Consider the following 6,774-nt stretch of genomic DNA (forward strand, 5'->3'; position numbering starts at 1 on the left):
AATTAAAGGGAGGGGAAGGGAAGTGAGGGAAAGGGAGGGGAGGTTAGAGAACCTCCAGATCCCACCAATTTGGTGGGACTGAAATTGAAGGTTTTTGAATCTCCATTTAACCTTCATTTAAATTTAAACTCCTTCTCAAGCAAGGTTAAGCAAAGTTAGAAAAATAACCTCCATTTAAACTCCTACCCAAGCAAGGTTAGAAAAATAACTTCCCTTTAATTAACCTCCACTAACCCCAATCCAAGCAGAGTGTTAAGGGTCATTTTTGTAAAAAAATCGAGTACTGCTTCTCTCTCCACCTAGCCCTATCTCTCATCGGTCATTCCTTTTTTCCCCCTTCTTTGGACTATCGTCTCCCTTCCCTGCCAAATCGAGTTTGTCTCCTTCCCTTCACTCTCTTTTCTCTTAGTCGAAGTTTTCATTTTGCTTCCAATGTTGTAGCTGTCTAGCTCGTGATAGAGTTGGAAAGCTTCCTCTTATCGTGTCCCAACCAATTCAGTCGGTAAGGATTTGGGCTGAGGAATTCATCAGACAACGGGAAGGGAGAAAAGTGTTTCACTGGCCTTCTAAAGATGAGGTAAGAAACTTTATCTTCATACCCGTTTCACTTGATTGATATGGTGATAATGGTGCTGCATTGTCGATTCTTGTTTGTAATTTTTATAACCGCTCCCTTTTCTTCCTTTATCCTTGAATTTATTGAATTTTTTAACAGTTGAATGGAATAAGAGAAAATTTTCTGCAATGGCTAGGACATGTGTCCAACAAGTTCGAGTAGTAGCCTCTGCATATTGGATTTGTTCTACTTGATCATCAGGTTTGTTTATTTTTGCCCCTTTTACTAGGGTTTGATTTGAAATTATTGGTTTTGCACCCAATTTTGAAGTATGAGCTTGGTCCCAATGATTTATTTCATTGATACCAAGACCCATTTGCTTTCCAAAATTGAATGATGCAATTTACAGGGCTGAACTGTTTCAGCTATGACAATTAACTAAGGGATACTTTAGGGGTTTGTTCCGGGTTTTTTCCCTTGAGAAAGGCCTTGTGGATATGTATTTTATAGGTTGGAAGGTCAATTTGTACCTATATTAACAATGAATAGGTGATCTGAGTTGCGAGTTTTTCATTTGTTTTAGTGGATAAATTATAAAATTTCAGTAGCCTGTGATGCTTTGGCAAGTTGCTTATGTTGCAACCCTTGGAAATGCTGGCAGCAAACTCATTAAAAAATCAACTGAAACTAATTCTTTTACCTTGTTCTACTTTCATCAATCCTATAGTATACGGTTTTCCTTGTCTGGAGCTCTAATAGGCAGTTGCTTAAATTGGTGTTTTCAGTAAGCAGTTGTTTGGAGCTCTAATTTTATTCATAATTACTTCCGCTTTTGATATTAGTGTAGTTAGTAAATTTTCCAGCAAATTAGTACTTGATTTAATTTAATATTACAGAACTGTGTATGTTTTTTGGTTCCTTTTCATGGTCTGCACATTGGTGATCTGTTAGTTTCAGTTCTGTATAAAACAATAACAATTGCGTATGCTTTTTGGTTCATTCTCATTCAAATTTTAACAAATGAATGCTTTTTGGTGATGCATAAGGATGTGCTAATATGCCCTGTACTCTATTCAGCCAAAAAGAAAAACCAAAATTAAATTTTTTTCTTTGTTTTTTTTTTGTCTTCGTGGCTTGTTGGATAGTGGCATAACAATTATTTGAATGAATGAATATTCTGTATCCTATTACATCTATTTATATGCATTTTTTATTAGTTCATTAATATAACCTAAGCAATTAATTAGGATATATTAAACAAGTTAGACTTATTTGATTTTTTTGAAAAACAAGTTAGACTTATTATTATGATAGGATATATGATAGAAGTCCTGAACTTATCAAAAAAAAGTTGATTGACTCCGAACTTACAAAGTGTCTTCTCGTTATCCCTCTCAACGTGATTAAAGTCATAATTAATTTCCTAACTCCACCTGACATAACAAGATTGCTTTTGGACAAATTAAAATGTATATAACTTTAACCAAGTTCAAGGGGCCACTTTATAAGTTCAAAAGGTCAAATGATAATTTTAGATATAGAAACTTGTTTGACTAATTTTTTAGATGGGAATTCTGATATATCAAATGATAATATCAGATATAACAAGTTGTCTTCTTCCAAAAAATTATTGGGACCATTTATTTTCATGTGTGCCTCTATAAAGGGATAGCGATTTCATTCACTAACTCATTGTACCTTTTCTCTCCATACGGTTTCGCTATATCGGCCAAAATCTCTGATTTTATCACACCTTTGCCCTCTGCAAGTTCAAGGCCAGAATAATGCATAATCATTTCCCTCAATGTCTGCTTTGTGCTTTTCATAGCATTGTCTATCCTATAGGATACTCTTTCTAAAATAATCTCTTTTGATATATGTTCAACGCACTTTGCCTTTAGGTGAGAAAACTGAAGCATTCCAAAGAGCTCCCTTTGCAAGCATGAGGGACGAAGCACCTATTGCAGCTTTGTTTCGTTCAAGATCTAATAATCAAAGAAGTCTCCATTTGCAATAACTAGTATAGATAATGTTGATACAATATCAGCAATCTCATTCCACTTAGCTGGATTCCTTTGCCTATCTGCAACATTCCTTCCATGAATACACCAGTTTTTTCAATTCGTCTTGCCAGTTCCACAACATCTTGGGGCGATTTTAGTAATTGAATCTTACATGTTATTGGACAGCCCAAATTTTTTCTTAATTTTGTCAAAATATCATTAATGAGGTCTGGTTCAGTAAATAGTGCAGCACTCAAGCCTCCACTTATAGAAAATGGCTTGGGGAAACCCATATTGATGTCTATTGCAGCAACATCTTTACAGACCATTTGAGCAGCAGTTAGAGCCCTCACAGCATCAGAGGTGCCAATTTGGAATACAACCTGAACGGAAGTTAGACACAAGACACTTACACTGCTCCTTATTGTCTCGTGGTTCTTATTGGTTTGGTAATTATCTTTAGCACTATGATTCTTATTTTAATTTATGCCAATTTTGCAGGAAAAAGGGTTCTTCTTGTTTAATTACCAACTTTTGGCTAATGCTTGATAGATTTGAAATTGTTCCTTTGAAATCAAACAATGTTGCTTTTACCATTGCTAGTGCAACTGTATTACTATTACTATTATTTCACTATCTCTTCTTTATTTTTCAGGGCAACATTTTTACCAGCTATCACACAAGTAATTGGAATGATGACCTTATTACATGGCGCTTCCCGTATTTTCGCTGTATGTTATGTTCTTGAGTTTATTTATATTTTTCTAGTAAATGTGCTTGAAGTGGATTTTCAGTTTATTTTGAAATATGACCATTATTTTTTCTTATCTTGTGTCAACTGTGGTACTCAAATGGTGCCTATTATGTGACTTCTTATGTCTTGAACTGAAAATAGACCGTTTCTGATTTGACATGGGGATGCAGTTGTCACTGTGATTTATTTATTAATGATGACCTAACCTAGGTAATGGTGATTTATCAATTTCTAGCTTGGAGAAAACATAAACTTAACATATTGAGTTATTTCATTGCTCCAAAGTGATACGTTTGGAGCTTCTCATTGCCTTCTTTCTCCAGAGTATCAATATTTGGAATTAAGTTTCTATTTTTCAAATCAAGTCCTTTTAGGTTTATGAGCTTTTGGATATACTCTTATAGTCATTACGGGTAGGAGTCAAAAGAAATTAAGTGGGAGTAACTTTCTCACATTTGAATTTTTGGAAATGAAAAACTAGACTCTGCTGATCATATGACTAAACTTAAATTTCCCAGCATTCAAGTTTTTACATGCTGTGACTCAATACATTCTTTCTTTTTCCAACTTTTTGTGTTGTTCGCTGTGATTTATACTCCTGTTGATCATACTTCTGAACTGAGGTGTGCATGTAATTTTCATTAGCCATTCAAATGACTTATGAATCTGTTCAAAATATTCTAATCTCTTATTGCTAGGGGTATCGGTTTATAAAGATATAACTTTTGCTTATGCTAAGTGGATACATGCAATGTAATTGAATTTTTCTGCAGATTACATGCAAAGAGATAAGTTTAGCCTTTATCTTTATAGTGTAATTAGAGCACTAATTAATATATTCAAGTTAACGCAAGATGATGCGGGAACAAATCAGCATAATTAGTGAAAGCAAGTATACTGTGAAGTTATGAAGGTTCAATCATTCCAATGGAAAAGAACAAACTTTTCAGCTTCTTCCCAGGAACAAGTTATCAATCGGGAAAGGATGTGACAAAACACCATTAATTTACTAATTAGACGTTGGAATTGAAAAAACACCATTGATTTGATCTATGAAAAGTAAACCCTGACTCCTAAATGTATTGATACTTGATGCTACTAAAATTCTAAAGTGGCTTGTCATTGAAGCATATAAATAAATTTGAAATTGATAAAATTAAGTAGGTAGTAGTGGCATGTATTAAGGGATAAGGTATTAAAATAGACCTATGATTTTTGGGATAGTATCAATTTAGGCTCTACATACAAAATAGCATCAATATAGGCTTCACGTTTAAAAAAGAGTATCAATTTAGGCCTCAAGAAAGGATTGGACATGTCATTTCTATTACTCCGTTAAGTTCTGATTTCTCCCTCCACATACAATTGATAGAACTTAATGGAGTAATATCAATGACGTGTCTCGTTCCGTTATCGAGGCCTAAATTGGTACCATTTTTTAAACGTTAAGCTTATATTGGTGCTATTTTATACGTGAAGCCTAAATTGATACCTCCTCAAAAATCATAGGCCTATTTTGATACCTAAAATAGCAACCCAATGGATGACCATCTTCAACAGGATTTTAAGGATGTATAATAGCTCCAATAACGATGATAAATTCAACACAACATATAATAATAGCTCCACATTTAATTGTTAGGTTTGCCTGTCTAATTGTTCTAACAAGCTGTTCGAAAGAAAACAAACTTTGGCTTTGACATCATTGTTCGGTCCTTTGAATATCGATCCATTGAAGAATAATGTTCACCTACAATTTTCTTGTGGCAAGTGAAGATTAGATCATATGCTAAAGCTATGAGAAAGCACTCAGCTTTTAAATTATTCTACCATTTCACTATCACATTTCCTCTTTGCGTAAATGGTTTTCCTTGAGTTCTGATATGGTCTTTTTTTCGTTGTTTTTCATGACTGTTCTTATTTTAAGTGTCTTTTTGTTTTGTTTTTAAGATGTTTCCTATTTTTCATGTTCTATATCTTTTCTTGCAGTTCAATCCCTTTGCAGTTGTTAGACGAGGTGCCGTGGCCTAATCTCCCGGGCGGACCGGGGGGTGGACAACCTCATGGCGACGTAAGCGGTGATTGGCGCCGAAAGCAACCAATCGTGGAATCAAGCTGCTCGGCAGGACCGGAGCTCGGAGATATGGAAGAGTCGCCACCCACGAATGGGAAAATGAACACCGATCCCTTGCGGGAGACCGGTGTGGGTTCGGGAAACTTAGGTACGAGCCGAGAAGGCTAGCTCCTTTCCGGAGAAAGGCTACTAGGCACCCCGACATTGCCCGGTCTTGAACCACCGGCCTCCTACTCAGCATGTTAGGTGATAACGAACTAATCGTATACTTCTTTAAGTTTAAAATTCATTTGAAACCCTTTTCTTTCTCTTTTTGGAAACCGTTTTGAGCATATATTATTGAAAAGCCACATCAGTAAAGAATCACCCATTTATGTTCATTCATACACAGAGAGGGGGAAGGAAGAAATGATTTATTTACAACCGTATTTAAACGTTATGTTATGTGTTTATTCTACACTAACTCATTCCCCAAAACGAATTTATTTACATGGTTCGCACCTTAATCGTCGTTGGAACGATTTAGGTGCGTTTTAAAACCCCGTTTGATGAAGTTTACTCGAATCGCCGTTGGAACGACTCGAGTATTTGAAAACGTTAAAGTAAAAGCCTTTTAATAAGAAAACGTGGTTAAACATACAAGTCAATTTTATTTTGTACAAATTCTTTAAGAAAATGATTCAAACCTCTATTATTCGCAAAGAAAACGATTTTAATTACAATGATCCTTTAATCCGCCTTTGGAACGGATTAAGGTTTTTAAAACGTGGTGTTTTGAAGACGATTTGAAATATGAACAAAAATGACTCTATTTATCTACATTAGAAAATCTAAGAAAACTCATTAGTTTAAATAATTTAATTGAAAACTCTCTTTTTGTGATTTATTTCCCCCACTTATTTAATGGACCCTCTAACTATTATAATTACAATAAGACACTTATTTAAAGCAAGACTTATAATCAAACAAGGCCTATTTGAGACATGGACCCATGAATGGGCCAAAAGAATAAAGAAAATAGTTTAGACATATATATATATATACATGTAAATCAAAAAGGAAGATATGAAAACCCAAAAATTAATATAAGAGGACTAATAGATACTATATACTTATACTTTAAAAATGCTAAAACAATAAGTAAATCTTATGAATAAGAAAATAATATTTATCCCAAAAATAATTTCCTTCAATAACCAACAAAATAACCCAAATGTCCCCAAAACTATACATATATATACATAATTAATATAGTTTAAATACCAAAAAAAAATACCATATGCTAATATCTATCCATTATTTCTCAAATATCAAGTAACTAATATTTAAACATAGCCTAAATTAATAAAAAGGAAATACATATATATATATATTTATACTTATATTG

General features: G+C 34.0%; 1 pseudogene; it reads right to left on the reverse strand.

The window, feature by feature from the left end:
* Nucleotides 1-2,214: 2,214 nt before the first annotated feature.
* LOC136222550 (uncharacterized) lies at nt 2,215-3,156 on the reverse strand (annotated as a pseudogene).
* Between the last annotated feature and the right edge of the window lie 3,618 nt (nt 3,157-6,774).

The sequence above is a fragment of the Euphorbia lathyris genome, chromosome 3 (assembly GCF_963576675.1).
Source record: "Euphorbia lathyris chromosome 3, ddEupLath1.1, whole genome shotgun sequence".
Lineage (NCBI taxonomy): Eukaryota > Viridiplantae > Streptophyta > Magnoliopsida > Malpighiales > Euphorbiaceae > Euphorbia > Euphorbia lathyris.